Raw genomic sequence first — 17081 nt, forward strand, 5'->3', positions numbered from 1 at the left:
TAAAGTATGGTGACTTAACTTTGGCTAGTCTTTTTAAACATGTCCCCAGCAGAATCGGGACGCTCAATTCTCTCTTGGATCATCTTTTCCGTCAAGAGGCGAATAGCAACAACTAAGTCATTATTGCTTGACATTCTAGTGTGTGACCTAAAATTAATTACTCTACGATCCATAACTCATATTTCCCCTCTACGAAAGAAATTTAGATTTAATCATAGAGATCGCATCAACAAACACTTATTCAAGAATGTACACCAATAATAGAGCAATCATCGTCACTCATTCAAGAAAATATCCCCATCAAGGACATACAATTTGAAAACCAATGAATGGAAGTTCAATCACAACAAATAAGTAATAATATTCCCATTCGGGTGCCCAAAATAAACTCATGATCATTTGGATTATCTATAATCTAGCTTTATTCCTCGAAACAAAATGTTGATAACACTTCCTAAATCGTAACATCGAGTTTGTCCTAAAATAAAGTAAAGGTTCTATGACATAAATTTAAACTACTGTTGGCGAATTATGGAATTCCCAAATTGGAAAAAAAAATACTTTAACTTCTATTGCTGACTCTATAAAGGTTTATTATATCCTTGAAAATAATAAAGAACATTTCAAACTTCAATAAACTTTAACCTTAAACTGTTGTAGCTTTGCTACTTATTCTTTAAAACATAAAAGAGCTAATTAACTATTTATGACTTCAAAATATTTGTGGCCTCTTGCCTATCCATTGCTCCTGAAACTTGCGGAGTGAAATTTAGATCTCAAAATCATCAAACTCTTCTTCAGGGTCTTCATCGGGGTCTTCCTCAGGGTTTGCATCTTCACCCATGTCTTCATCTTGATTAGGCTCACTTGCCATCTCCTGTTCACTTTCGAGCTCTGCATCCGAATCACTAGAGATCTCAATGGTTGGCTCATGAGCCGCTGGGTTAGGATACTCTGCCTCAACACCTACATTCTCATTCTCCACAGCTACATCATTTTCCTCTAGGTCATTATTTACACTAATTCCCATAGGTTCTTCTGTAACTGAATCCCCAACATGACTCCCTACGATTTTACCGTCTCTAAACCCACTTTCTGCCGCTTCAATAACGGTGGTCAGAATTTCTGAATCATATTTCCATCTACCATCCCAAGTTCCATACTTAGCCAAGTTTGGAGTTCCATTATCAGAATGCATGTCTTTAAACTTTTCCTTGAGTTCTAGGTATGGAAATTTGTTAGGTAAGCAATTAATGATAGTGGCTGCTATGATATCCTTTCTCATTAAGATAGGTTGCCCTTGAACCTTAGCATAATATTCACATCCAAACACAATTTTCTTCACATAAATATCTGGGGTTTCTATATCAAGTTTCTCGAAGGATCCTATATTGGTATACTTGGAAAGAAACATTTTATCCCTGAAATACACAATTCAAGGTCTCACTAACGATTTTCCAGCCAAAACATAAACAAGGTTCAGTAATCGATAAGTTTGGTGGAATCAAACAATTCTTTATGCACTTGTAAATGTAACACTTAAACAATTAGCACATGCACATACATAACAATCAATTTCTTATCATTGACTAGCTACTAATGCACATATAATTCTATCTTATATGCCCTTCTTATACTACCCATCTCTCATAAACTAAAGCATTAGAATCATTTATATAACGAAATAAAAGGACGAAAATATAATAAAATTATAACGTAGAGTAATAACATAAATAAAAATATAACATAAGTAAAATGAAATAAGTTAAGAAAATGCGTAGCGAATAAGTTCGAGAATAAAGTTATTAATTCGAAAAGATTTATATTTCCTAATTAACGAATTCTAACTCTTGAAACAACTTAAAAAAAAATTGAACTCCTTTTTAAAAAAAAAATGTATTCATATTATTTTTATTTATTTGTTTGAATAATAAATAATAAAAAAAATAAATGTCCAAAGTATCACTTTAACTTGGAAAAATAATTTGATTTCGAACGTAAATAAGGAATATCGTATACTTTCAAACAAGGTAAAATGAAATCGGCCCCCCAAAAAAAAGTACCAATTTTTGAACACTATAATACGTAGAATCTCGATTTTTAAGAAATTTATTTTAAATAACTAGATAGTTAGGCGCCTAAAAATTTATTAAAGTAAAACCTTAGCTTCTAGATACCACTTTGTAACACCCCGACAATTCTCTCTTTTCTAAAACAACATTTTAATATAAAACGTAGAGAATTATCAAGGCATTATCGCCCGTGTGAAAACGTAACGGCTTATTCAGAATTTTGCAGCGGAAAACATAAAACTAACTTTAGGTTTATAAATAATCGATTACAGGTTTACTCCCAAAAATCATCCAACGAAAATAAGGAAATATAAATAGTACGACAAGTTTAAAGTCCCAATTAACAAACCCAAGTTAACTTAGCAAACCAAAACTAAATACAAGCTCTCTATTCCCGATCCCAATGATGCAACATCTTCAAACCTGCAGATGGACAATGCTTGTTGATCCTTAGAGACTGCTCACCAAAGATTGGGTCATCACAGGATCAATAAGGCATAGCCATGATCAACATGCACAAGCAAAAGCACGTAATCAGCAAAGCTGAGTACTACATACTAAATCAATAATAATCCTAACATGATTCTATTAAACGATCAATCATAACATGATACTAATGAACATAAATAAGGGCAGACAAAGCATGAATATCTGACGACCATACTTAACTAGACTAGGCTAGACTGGACTAGACTTTTATAGCAATAATATTATTTTAATTGAAATAGGCAATGGACCGAGTTTTCTAGCTAGGCGAGGTACGGGCGCGACTCCGTAACCTCAGTGACCTGCGATATCGAGGAACGTTTGACTGAAAATAGGACGCGGTGATCAATCCGGTCCGAATGAAAGGCCATGGGCTACCACCATGAACCCCAACTCCTGTTTGTCCGTCACTTTAGACGTGCACAGTCTAAAGCTATTGCTACTCAGTTTCACTTTACATGATTTACAAATTGACACCCTGTTATGACTCAACAATCACATAAGGCATGCAACTCACATTTATTTATAACTGTTTTTATCTTGGAATTGAGTAAGTGATCACAAAGGCATCAAACAAGACTCATTCCAATTAACTCCAATCTTTTCTTTAATACTGATCAACCCCTGAATATGGGTATAAGGTTTCAACTTACTAAATAAGGTCCTCCGCCCTCATAAAGTAGTGAAAAGCTAAAAAGGGAACAACAATTAACTGATCTGAATTATATACTAAATAATCTAGTGTTCCCAATCAAACATGTTTGCATCAATCTTCCATACTAACATGTTATAATCCTCAAAATGCAATAAAGGTTTAATATGTTCATCCAACAGTATCAAACATGCAATTTCAACCTGACTAAGTTCATCAACAACATTATCATAACCAAGTTCATCAATAATTCAACATGGTTTCAACAATTAGCACACATTCCAAGCACACAGGTATGTACATACCTTGCGTAAACAAACTGATAGGTCACTTTAACACTTTCAGAAGTCGCCTAAAGAGAATTCTCCGCCTAAAACAACCAACAAATAATCCCAATCAATGTCTAATCATTCGCAACCATAATAAAGCATTCTAAATGCATCCTAAACATATTTAAAACCTTCCTCAATATCAAAACTTGAATATTTGATTTCCTAGCATCATAATTATTGAATTAGTGATTGAAATTCGTTGAAAACTCTTTGCAAACATCGTACTTTAAATTTCCAGCAATATGAAATCATTTAAAGCTTTCTCAAAACCAAATTATCATGCTTAGAACATAAAATAATAGTTTTAATAATCCATAATCATTCTACAATGACTTAAAACCATTAAAGGCTTAAAATTCATGTTTTAAATAATTCAAACTCTTATTTCAGTCAATTATACAATCTGAAATTTATTAATTAAATTACATAAAACATATAAATCGGAAATTCTTAATTGAATACTAAAAACTATACATTTAATTCAATAAAACGTAAATTACATAAATAAAACATAATCAAAACATTTAATTAGCTTAGGGTTTTTAAGAATTAACCAAACAAAAGAGAGAAGGGTGGCTGGCCGGCAGTCAGGGACGGCGGCAGCAGGGCAGGAGGTCGGCGCGCCGATGGTGCAGCGTGGCTGGTGGCGCGACGGAGGTGCAACACGGTGGCTGGCGAGAGCAAGAAACAAGGAGAGAAGGGAAGACTGCTTGCGTGTGTTGGAGGAGAGAAAGAAGGGAGGTTAGCCGCGACTGGGCGGCGCTACGCGACAACGGTTGTAGTGAGGTGGTTGTTGCGGATGGTGGTGGTACTGTGGTGGTTGTCGAGGGAAGCAAGCCAAAAAGCAAGAAAATAAGGAGAAACGAAGGCATGAACGAGAGGGAGAGAAGGGAAGTCGCTGGCTAGTGCAGGTGGAGGACGCGGCGGGAGCAGGGGTGGCGCAGCAACAGGTCCGACGGCTGAGGGCAAGGAGGAGGGTTTGAGATTTTTGTGATTTTTTACGTGAACACGTGAATGGGGAGAGAGTTGAGTTTCACGTGAGTATTGAAACAAGGATTTGGGTTTATGGGTTATTTGTTTTGGGCTTTATCAAATTGGGCTATATCAAATTGGGCTAGGATTAGAATTAAGTTTGGTATTTGAATTCAACACCGCTTAGGATTGTTTTCTAAATTCAATCGTGTTTTCGTAATTCAAATTATTTTCAACATCAAATTCTAAAATTATTTTAATTTCATAAATCGTTGAAATATTTAGAACGTATAAAAATAAATAAAATAAATATACGTTAATTATATATTTATTACTAAAATTCGTAAATTTTTATTTAAATATAATTAACTATACGTTAAAATATATAAATAATGTTTCTAAATTTACGGGGGATTACAAAGCTAGACTCGGGACAAGTAACCAACGGGGCTAATAGGGCTCAATTTTGTGGAGTTAAAAGAATAAACGGACAAGGCTACAACATGGGTATGAAAGGCAGGAACTGATGTTTCTAAATTCGTCTGAAGGCTTCCTAAGAGAATGGCCTTTGTCATACGCGGCATGCGTGAGTTGCAACTAAGCTACTAATGAATCTCAAGCCAAAATCATAGGATAACAAGTCACATCAATCACACAAACACATAGTAAGGTGACCTACAAGATAATTGGCTAGCTATTCTTGACATGAGACCAACATCTTACCGCATACCATTCAATTGGTTCACACAATGCCAAGCAGTTAGCAATGTATAGCATGACCGACTGAATTTCAGAATCATAACTAAGTTCAAAAGAAGCTCAAAAGAGTCAAATAAAGCCCGAACATAGTTTGAAAGTCAATTGCACAATGCAGGGTATAAAGACATATGAATGCAAAAAATGCAACTAAATTGAACAATAACACTTAGGAAAGCAGTACATTTTTTTCGTTGCACGTAAACTCCCACCCCTTATGGATGGTACAAAGCGTACAACACCTACAAAAGCGATAAAATTATACTAGAAAGCAATAAAGATAGATATCCCTCCCCCAAGCTAAACAAAACACAGTGCCCTCACTGTGAAAATAGCAACAAAATAACTCAAACAAGGGAGAGAGATGGAAAGTGCTCACTTGTGATGAGCCTTGTCTGCCAAGTATGACTCGATAGGACTGTCAACAGTAGAAGCGGTGTGGCCAGAAGCTTCAAACTGACGACGCAAAAAGTCAATCTTCATGGATGTGGTGGATTTGGGTGAAAGATAGTTGGTTTAGTTGCTTTCATGATGCAACAACCACGATTTAAAATACTCCAATCAACCAAGACGGTGCATACTTCAAGATTCAACGATCAATCACAACGAATAGTTCAAGCAATAATCAATTATCTCTCAATGCTAACAATTTGAACTCAACAATCAACAAACGTTAACCAATCTCAATAAATAATTCATATAATATTCACAACGACAACCATTTGAATTCAACAACCAATATTGTCATCAAAATTCCAAATTTCTTTTCAAAATATGATTCAAGTGAATAAACGTTAGAAAATTTGAAATTTTAATATCTTTTTTTGTGCACCACAAAGACCATAGTTTAGTTGTGAATTTCGCAAACGAGCCACAATACTACACAATTTACCAATGTCCACAAAGAACCAAAAACCCCCAAATTGATTTCAAAAGTTAGTGTTTTAAATTCATGAATAGAATAATGGTGAAGGTGGAAGATTTGAGAGGTGGAGAAGGAGGGAAGGTGGTGCGGGGGTGCGCCGACCGCCAGTGCAGCGCCGGCGGCCGTTGATGGTGGTTCGCGCGGGTGGACTGGGCGAGAGTAGAGGGCGTGCGGTGGTTGTTGCGCGGGTGAACTGGGCGAGAGTGGAGGGCGTGTGGTGGTTGTTGCGTGGGTGAGAGAGATTGGAGGGGGTGGCGTGTGGTTGTTGCGCGGGTGAGAGAAGGTGGTGGGCTGGTGTTTCTCCGACCACTGGTGCAGCGCCGGCAGCCGGTGGTGCTGGTGGACGGCAGAGGGGAGGGTGTGCGAGGGAGGGAAGGTCGAAGGAGTGTTGGGATGCGATTTTTTTTGTCTTTTTTGGTTTTTTTTTTAAAAAAAAAACTAAGGATGGGCGGCAAATCCAGCGGGGTAGCTGGAATGCCAGCGGGCGAGGCAGAGCCTCGACTTTTGGTTGAAAGACATCCAGCGAGGCCGCTGGAGAGGCGGTGGAATGCGCGCACAACTGCACCAGCGAGCAACGACCAAGGAGCTGCACATTGCCAAATTGTGATGCATTTTATTTCCGAGATAACTTGAACTTGCACCTATACTTCCTAAAAAAATTAAAAATCAAGCACCACTAAACTCAAAAGTTAGAATCGTTAGTAAAATTAAACACACAAAATAAATAAAAAGATAAGTAAATACGATGAACGAAAAACTAATCTAAATATAAAATAAAATTATGAATTCAAGTGAACTCAATGGAAAATATTTTTGTGCTTTTATTCTATTTTTTTTTCAATAAATTAAACAAATAAAAATAAAATACTAAATTAAAATCAAAAACATTAAATTAAAATTGAAATAAATGAAAAAAAATGAAATGAGGGAAAATTAGAAACCGGGTTGCCTCCCAATAAGCGCTCGTTTTAAGGTCCCGCTCGACCCTACTCCAATTGTTAATCAGAAGAATCCAACGCCTTGAGTAGTTTATCAAATTCCCCTGCAAACATGTCATTGAGCACTACATATGGCTTGAGTAAAACCACATTCATCCTCGCAAATAGGGTATTAGATAAATAAGCAGAAACAATAAAACCAAAAGAAAAAGAATCATAAGTAGAAGAAAAATCAAAATAAAAAGAAAAAGAAAAAGAAAAAGGAGAATATTTACAACTTCCCTCTAATTGCTCCTCGGGCAATGTAAACGATTTAGAATGAGCATCAAGGTCGGTAAGGTCAAATGTATCTTGGAATGGAGACCTATTGATAAAGTTCGAAAGACTTAACATGGGGGATGAAGGAACAAGATCAAGCCTCCGCGAGAACGGGACATAGGTGGGAGGAGATATAGGCTCAACATTAATGCTTTTACCTACAATTCCACCCTCGTGAATAAACTTGTCACTAAAATCTTCAACCAAAAGTTTCGCAACCAATGGTTTCTCAACCAACGATTCTACAACCTTTAGCGATTCTTCATCCTCCAAAGTCTCCGTTATATCCAACTTTTCCTCATCAGTACCAAAAGTCAAATGATAACCTTCCTCTAATGAACTAACATTCTCAACAAATCCACCATCATCATCATCATCATCATTATAAAGGATTTTCATGTCACAATAAGATGGTTCGAGTTGGAAATTTTGCATATCAAATCGAAGGAAAGGGTTGACAGTACTAACATATGACTCGTTATTGGGACAAAGAGAAGTATCATGGTCATGACAATGACAATAAGAACAATAATACTGGGGAGGGGTGTGAGTTTGAGGAATAGGAAAAGAGAAATTTTGCAGAGTAGGTTCAACAAACATTGTCATCTCCCACTCATACGTATCCCTAGCTAATTGCTCAATCAAATCCCAACACTCTTCTGGAGTCTTCTCCACAAACATATAACTACTCATGGAATCCAACACCAATCTTGTATCTTCATTCAATCCCTCATAAATCACCATACATAGTTCCCATTGTTCAAAAATATGATTTGGACCAAGAAAATCTCCAAACCTATAATAATATCTCCAAAACACTTCATTCTCAAATTGAGGAAAACAAATAGAAGCCATTTTATATTAAAAAAAAGGGGAAATTTTATACACAAACGAAAAAATATATACAATGTAGTCTCACCAAAAATAAAAGCTAAAAAGAAAAATAAAACCGTCTCCCCGGCAACGGCGCCAAAATTTGATAGGCTGTCGTACACCCGTCAAAAATAAAATCCTAACGAAACCTCCTAACAATTTAGTAGGGTAAGCAGGGTCGAATCCACAGAGAGATGGCTATTTAAATCTAGCTTTCAAGGTATGGCGAAACTAACAATGTCACGAAATTTAGCATTCAATGTTTAAACTAAAATAAATAGAAAAATAAACTAAAAGATCTAGGGCAACGGTTCACCATGTTCATAGTTCAGAATCAATCAAAACATCATCAACAACTCAAATATTCAAATTATCTAGAGCACAAGTTAATCCTACGGTCGGGTCTTAACACTCTCAATTCAACATATGCAGTACGATCGCTAACATAAGCAGAATTGCTAGTTGTAGGTAAGCCTCTAAAATTCGATCTTTCGATTCTAAATCCTATTAGCATGATTTAATCAAACAATTGATCAGATTGCAAAGATTAACAATATAAACCTGATCAACTAGAAATATCAATGAATAATCAAACCATCAACAATAATAATAAGGATTCATAATATAAACATGGATTCCCAAACCCTAGAAAGCGAACTACTCAATCATGAAACGAACAATGAAAATCAAATCTAAGAATGAAAATATAATTAAAAGCAATAAATAAAATAAAGAGAAAAATCAATAATACCTCCAAGAGTTACATTGATGGAGTATGTAGAAAAACTAGGGTTCATGAAAAAGAAAAGAGAGAAAAAGAACTTGAATTCGAAATCTCGGAGAATTAAAACCTAAAGGAAAAATAAAGCATAAGGGATAAAAGCATTCCCTTGAAGTATTTATATGCTTCCTAAATTCTAAACAAAATAGGAAAAAATAACAATTACATAAGCTAAGATTTAATTGGACGATCACGAATACCAAAACAAGCGCGGAAATCACTTGGGCGCAGAAACCAGCGGGCCCGCTGGTTGGTCGCTGGTTTTCGCGCCCAAGGAGGAGAGTTGGGCCTGCGTTTTGGGCCGTGGGCAAATCGGATAGTCGAGCCATCTTGTTTATGTCATAACTCTGGTTCTACAATGCCTATAAGGACGTGTGACCTGTCGTTGGAAAGCTCTTGAAGTCTACTTTCTAGCCCAATCAAAATCGTCTCATTCCGACATGTAGAACTTGATATATCATCAAAAGAGTGAACGCTTGTCCTTTTTTATGCTTAGAAAAATAGCGTTTAGCTTCGTTGTTGACTCAAAATTATCCCTAGAGACATGCAATGATCCTCGAGTCAACATTCCATCCGTTCATCATCCAAATCAACTCGTAACACTCCGAAAACATCCAAATGACCGTAAAATCACCTGAAACATTAAGAAAACACAAACGGGGCGTAATAGAGTACGACAACAATAACTTATGCAAATGTGATCCTAAATGCAACTAAAATGATATAAATGCCTAATAATGCAACCTAAATGCGCCTAAAATACCCTATACAAATATGACTCATCACTGATCAAACATAGCTCAGTTTCTTGCCCTCCAAATATGCCAAATGGCAACTGAGAAGACCACTTTCCATTGCATACTTAAGGATAGATTATATTCAATCCAATCATGCCATTGTGAACTGAAAAAAGTGGTTAAATTTAACTTCTTGGTAAATCTAAGACGCTGGAAAATTTAATTCCAAAGTATACTGGACTCCCAACAGTCACAAAATAAGTGTAGATGATCTTCATGATGACCATAACATCTAGTACAATTGGGAGAAATGCTGCTAATGTAACATGCTAAAGATTGTGCTACAGGTAAATTTTGATGAACACAATTCCACATCAGCATCCTATGTTTAAAAGGAACATTGATCTTCCACAAAGATTTCCATGAAATTGAGTGAGTGGATTGAAAAGTAGAGGGAGTAGAATTGAGAGACATAAAGTAAGCAGATTTTATGTTAAACTTTCCATCATCAGACTTAGTCCATCTAATATAGTACTCACTCAGTGAGTGAGTTACCAAAGGAGTAGCCAAAATATCAGTGATTATGTGCAATGGAAGGAGATGTTTAATTCTATCCAAATTCCACTTTCCCTTTTTTATTATATCACAAACATAAAGATGCGCTATAGAATCAGGTATATCTTTATCGATTTGTTTATAAATAGGACCCTGCCCCCACCCAATGATGGTACCAAAGAGATGTTGATTGACCATTCCCAATCCCGGTAATTAGCCCCTTCTCTAAGAGTGGTCGCCCACGTAAAATATCCCTCCAGATCACAGATTTAGTCGGACGGAAAATGCTGTCAAAAAAGGTGGTATTCTTTAAATATCTATCTTTTAAAATTTGAACCCACAACTTATCCGGTGACGTCAACATTTTCCATCCTAGTTTTGCCATAAAAGTCAAATTCCATTCTCTTAACCTCCTAATTCCCAACCCTCCCAAACTCATTGGAGCAGTCACTTTTTCCCAGAGGTTCTAGCCAAGTATTTAGTCCTATCCACTTTATTCCATAAAAATTTCCTACAAGCTTTGTCCAGTCTGATAATCACCCCAATTGGCAACTAATTAGTTTGCATATTATATAGTGGATAAGTTTTCAACACCGACTTTATGAGAGTACACCTCCCTGCCATATTTAAAAGCTTTGCCTGCCACCCCTTTATTCTATCCAAAGTTTTATCCAATAGTCCAAAATAATTACTAATTTTTAATTTATTGGGTCTAATATCCACCCCCAGATATTTCCCGAAACAAGTAGTGATACGTAACCCGTGAGTTGCAGCTAGCATATTACGAACAGTGTGATCCATTTTGTTTGAGAAAACAATACAAGATTTCTTCATATTTACCTTTAGCCCCGACAAAGTACTAAATTGAGAAATTGTGCTCATAATAGTTTCCATATTAGTGACAGATGCACTTCCAAAAAGGAACACATCGTCAGCACAAAAAACATGAGATAAAGAAACATTATGGAGTATTATATTAGAGACCTTTAAGGGTTTCCAATTGCCTTTTGCCACTTGATCTTCTATTAACGTTGATAATCTATCCAATCACAGAACAAAAATATAAGAAGACAACGGATCACCCTGACGTATTCCCCTACTTGTTGTGAATTCCTGAGTTGTCTCTCCATTCCAAAGAACTGAGATTCTTGGAGAAGTAATACAACACATCATTAAATCAATTAATTTATTAGGAAAATGATAACTAATTAAAGTGTCTCTAATAAAAGCCCATTCCAGACTATCATAAGTTTTTGTTAAATCCAACTTCACAACCATTATGTTCCTCCCTTTTCAAGCTTTATGAAAAATATGGGCCACTTCCTTTACGACTATCACATTAATTGTCCTCTATTCCTCGGCTTTTAATAAAGCTTGATTGAAGTGGGCTAACAAGATTACCAATTGGCCTTAACCTATTGGTTATTATCTTTGTTACTAATTTGTAAACTGTATTGCACAACCCTATTGGTCTGAAATCTGATATTGTTTAGGGATGATCTGTTTTAGGAATTAAAGTAATGAAAGGATTTATTTATTTTCCTCGGGGATAGTAGCAGACTCGAAACAATTCAAACAAAAATTAACAAGAGTGGATTTTATGTCACTCCAATATTTATGGTAAAAGACATGTTGTATTCCGTCTGGGCCTGGACTCTTTATTAGATCCATTTGAAAGAGGTTATATTTAACCTCTTCCTCAGTAATAGGCCTACACAAACTGATTACCTCGTCACTAGAAATTATCCTTGGGATTTGTAAGCTTGGCACTCCACAACTCTGAAAATGGGTTGTTTGAAAGATTTGTTTGAAAAACGACACTGCCAATTGCTTCAAAGCTCCATCATCCGTTATCCACTCATCATTATCCCCTTTCAAAGTTAAAAATTTCCCCCTTGATTTTCTAATTTTAGCTATTAAGTGGAAATATTTAGTATTTAAATCCCCATGTTTTCTCCGGTTCATCCCTGCTTTTTGAGCCTAGATTAGCCGTTCTCTTTTAAATATGATATTTAGCTCATGTAAAAGAGTTTTTCTAAATTGATCTGAAATTTGGAGTGTTTTTTAGCCAGAGCAATTTGAATTCCATTTATACGCGCCAAAAGTTTTTTCTTTGCTTTTTCTAAATTCCCAAACACATTAGTGTTCCAAAAGGTTATATTATCCAAAAAATTCTTTCGTCTTACCAGAAATTCAGTTTGGTTAGCGTTCCAGAACTTAGTAAAAAAATCTTTAAAATCTGGATGATCCATCCAAACTTCTTTACATCTAAAAGGGAAGGGGCCAGCAGAGTATTCATTAAAGAAAGAAACAATGATTGGAGCATGATTAGAGTGAGTTCGAGGGAGATGTGATACCTTCATATGTGGAAAATTGTCTAGCATTGTTGCATTTGCCAGCGCCCTGTCCAACCTTTCATTGATCAATGCCGCTCCATCTCTAGCGTTTTTCCATGTGAAAGGGCACCCACTGTAACCCAAATCCACCAGGCCAGCTTTGTCTACGAAATTGTTTAGGTCTCGGCATTGTCCTGTTCTGAATGGGCGGCCACCCTGTTTTTCAGCTTGCGAAGTGACCTCGTTTAGATCACCAACCACGGAGTGTCCTCTGGTGGCAACTCCTGATGCAAATCTCTCCACAATTGATGCCTCGGACTCGCAGCACTCGGAGCATGAATGCCAGTGATTAACACCTCTGGTTTTATGTTACGAAAATGAAACAACACATGGAAAAGATTTGTCTCCTCCGAAAACAGTGTCAAATCCACTGTGTTTTTCCAAAACAGCCAAATGCCACCTCGCCTATTAGTTGATTGCACAACCCTATAATCATGAAACTTCAACTGAAACATAACCTCCTTTGCTCAATGATCGTCACTTTTTGGTTTGAAAAATGTGTGTTTGATGAATAACTCGAAAATTAGGTGTAGTTCATGGAAAAAAGAATGATCTTCAGCTAAAATGGTAGAAGCTATTAAAATTTTTGAAATACGTCCCATTTTATTTTAACTAGTATTTAGGCACTGGCCCCGGGATAATACATGAATAATAATTCCAAAAAAAATTCAAAATTTATTGAATTGTCATTTATTATTCGGAGTATTTTGTTACGAAAGATGACAAGTGAACGTTGGAGTGAGATTAGTGAGATGTCATGTCAAACGTAGACTTGCTTATCAACATTTTTTATTATATCAGTATAAATTACAACCTACGGTCCACATCAGCTATAAAAACCTATCATTCTTTTTTACCAGTCAAAAGAAAACCGCCAACTGAATTAGCGGTTTGATATGATAATGATAACATTGAGTTAGCGGTTTATTACTTAAGGAAATTTACACCTCCTCGTACGCTTATTTGGATTTTATTAGATGCACACATGAACGAGTTATTAGCTCGGGCGATGTCCCAACTCCCAAGCAGCGTTTAAAAAAGCGTGCATAAGCGTTGAAGCGCAAAGAGCTTAATTAGGCCTAGGCAAAGTGTTTTGAAAGAAGTGTGTGCGAAGCACTGAAGCGTGTTTTTTTGCGCTTCATTGAAAATCTTTCTCTTTTTTTTTTGTGTTGGAAGCTTTTTTTACATTGTTATTGTGTTTTTGGTTACACCCTATTAACCCTTAACAATAGAAAGTGGGTCAGGAGTCCAAAAGAAAAGGAAAAAGAAGAAAACAAAAAGAAAACAAAAGAAGTCACGGACTCATAGTAGCCACCCTATCTTCTTGATAAACACTATGTTATATGATTTATTTTCGTTAAAACAATGAGTAATATATTTTTTAAAGCAAATCTGATATTTATATATTTTTGCGATTATTTTAGCAAGATATACTATGCATCAGAGGGCGGATCCAAGTTTTATAAAATCGGATCCAAAAATTCTAACCAAGCAACCATAATTGCGTTTTTTTGAACGAACAATTTTATTTTGAACCTAGTTAAGCTACCATAATCTATCTATCTATATACTCTACTAAAACACAGGGCGCTCAGTCTAGAGCTGACAAGTGTCCCTGTGTAAAAAATATAATTAATTTTGAAAAACTAAATTGTTAATATTATTTACATAATTAGATACGTAAGAATATATTTCGCAATCTAATATAGAATATTCGGATGATATTTAAATATAGTTAGCAATCTACTATAAAATATTTAGATGGCAATACAATATAAACTACTATACAATCTAAGTGAAAAGTTATTCTAGAATGTTTTTTTACAATAGCATTAAATTCGAGACCCGTGCAATATCATTTTAAAGGCTTAATATTAAACATGATGAATCTGATAATGAACATGAGGAAAGCCTTAAAAATGATATTGCTATGCATGGGTTCAATATGTAGATTATTCCGATTATTCCTCAATTGCTCTAACATTTGCATTTTTTTTTATTTAACTAAATTCTACCAAATTTACATTATTAAATACGTTATGTACTTATGGTATAATTCACTATAGAATATTTAATCTACTATATCTATTGTAGAATATTCAATGTGCACAGATTAATTAGCCTATAAATCTACTATAAAATCTAGGGAAATTCTCTATGGTAGCATTATGTTTTTATAAATTCTCAATGGTAACAAAATTATTGGCATTTTCTCAAAAATAGCATTAATAATACACATTTTCTCTAATCTAGGATTATTGCAGTAATTTCAACATAATTTACTAATATAATATTAACTATGGTTAAAAATCAGTTAAATTAATTACCCTATTTTACTATCCTCAATTAATCAAACCAAAATGTCTCCAACATTCACGATTAAAGTCCTCTGCAAGACTGCAACCCTTCATTTTTTTTCCAGGTATGTTCTTCATCCTTTCCTCTCACCCCTTCATCTGCTTCCTCGGATTTCTGAGTTTTCTTTTTCGTTCAATTACTCCTCATTTCTTTCAATTATAACCCCCTTTCCTGTACAATTTCTATATGGATTTCTATTTTCATCTCAATTTTTTGGTCAAAATTTGAAGCTCTTAATTGATTCTTACGAGAAATTAAACCTCAAATTCGCGTCGAATGAAGTTTAATCGTGATTGTTAATACTCAATTTCGCAGAAAATTGTTGATTGATTCCTTTTCTGTAACAGATTATCATTTTGCTTATTTTTGCCCAATTTTGTCGACCTAAGTTCTGCTACTTTAGTCGATCAATTCTTTGTTTGTTCGTTAACTCGATTCAATTGGATAATTTTCAAGTTTATGTGCAGGAACTTAGCCCTTGATTGTTCTATACTTCTATGTTCATATTAATTTCGCCTCTGCTCGATAATTTCTTGTCTGTCATTGTTGTTTAAACTGCGAGTTTTTTTTTCTTTTTTCTTGGTATTTTAATTCATCTACATTAAAAGTCTGTATCACAGAATAGTATTGGAATCTTTACTAGAAGTTCTTGTTGCATAATCCACTCAGTGATGCAACTCATTAGTAGTTATGGAGTAGAATAGTATTGGAATCTGCTCGATAATGCGATGCTTTTTAATGAGGCAATTTGATAGTGCTTTACTCCTCATAATGTGATGCTTTTTACGTTATCTAGATTAGGTTCATACATTAAATGAGGCAATTAACTAAGGAGTACCAGTACTCATTTATTAGCCTTTGTTGCTGCTTTTCTTATGTTTGGTTATGTGGGGACATGATTGATACTGCTGAAGTTGTCAAGATACTCTGTATTAAAACCTTGGTTGTTCAGAGCTGCCTTTGTCTATGTTTCTTATTTGATCTACATGATCACTTTGATCCTTTTATGTCAGTTTTCTCAATCGATTCAAGCTGATGACATTTTCACGTTCTTCTCCAAAATTAAACGAACTTGGGACCGATGGATGGAGCTCATTGATGCATTCGAAATGGTGAGAGAAAAAATGCTAGTATAGATTGCTAATAGAAGAGGAGAAGTGCATTGTACAGAAATAACTGAGAATTTTCTTACAATATAACTGGATCAATTGAGAAAAGCAGAAAGAAGATCATTTATACTGCATATAATATTACAGCCTTAGAATTGAGATGGGAAGCAGCTCAGTCTGAAGTTGTAGAATTCAAGAGATGGTCAGCAGCTCACTCGTTTTATACTGTTATTGTAGCATAATTAGTTTGTTACTTAGTGTAATTAATCGATTAAATATATGCTTTATTATTTGGCTGGAAATCTGGCAGTCTTGTAACAATGGAATTTAATCCTCTGTGTAAATATTTATCAGTGGATGAATGAAGAGAATATAAATTTTGTGGTGAATTTGTCAGGATTATTGCATTGATCAGGGAAGCCTTCTTTTTTTGAAGGAGAGCATTTAGCTCATTGTATGAATACATCAGCACTCAAAATATTCGAAATACAGGGAGGAATATCATCTTCCCATATCCTTTGGCCAAACACCCATGGTTGAAAGTGAGCCAAGGCATGGACGCCTTTGTTCTCTCTTTGTTTGACAAACGACCAAATTAACCAACAACAAAATATCATCTAAAATATCATCTTCCGCCACAACGGGTTCCCACACCTGTTTGAACTGGACAGCAGCACATGTGCAGAAACCCCCTGCATCATCCCTGCAGACCACTCCTAGCCCTGTGCCCATCTCACCCAACATGCACTCCAAATCTCCCAACAGATTGTTACCACCTCTCCCATCTCTTCACTGTCCAGCTTCTCAAAACAAAACTCCCA

General features: G+C 35.4%; 1 long non-coding RNA gene across 1 annotated transcript; it reads left to right on the forward strand.

The window, feature by feature from the left end:
- The first annotated feature begins 15064 nt into the window (after positions 1 to 15064).
- On the forward strand, positions 15065 to 16649 carry LOC130462638 (uncharacterized). The gene is made up of 2 exons (XR_008923204.1): positions 15065 to 15215; positions 16165 to 16649. It is a non-coding gene; the product is annotated as an uncharacterized lncRNA (long non-coding RNA).
- The last annotated feature ends 432 nt before the right edge of the window (positions 16650 to 17081 follow it).

The sequence above is a fragment of the Spinacia oleracea genome, chromosome 6 (assembly GCF_020520425.1).
Source record: "Spinacia oleracea cultivar Varoflay chromosome 6, BTI_SOV_V1, whole genome shotgun sequence".
In the NCBI taxonomy this organism is placed as follows: domain Eukaryota; kingdom Viridiplantae; phylum Streptophyta; class Magnoliopsida; order Caryophyllales; family Amaranthaceae; genus Spinacia; species Spinacia oleracea.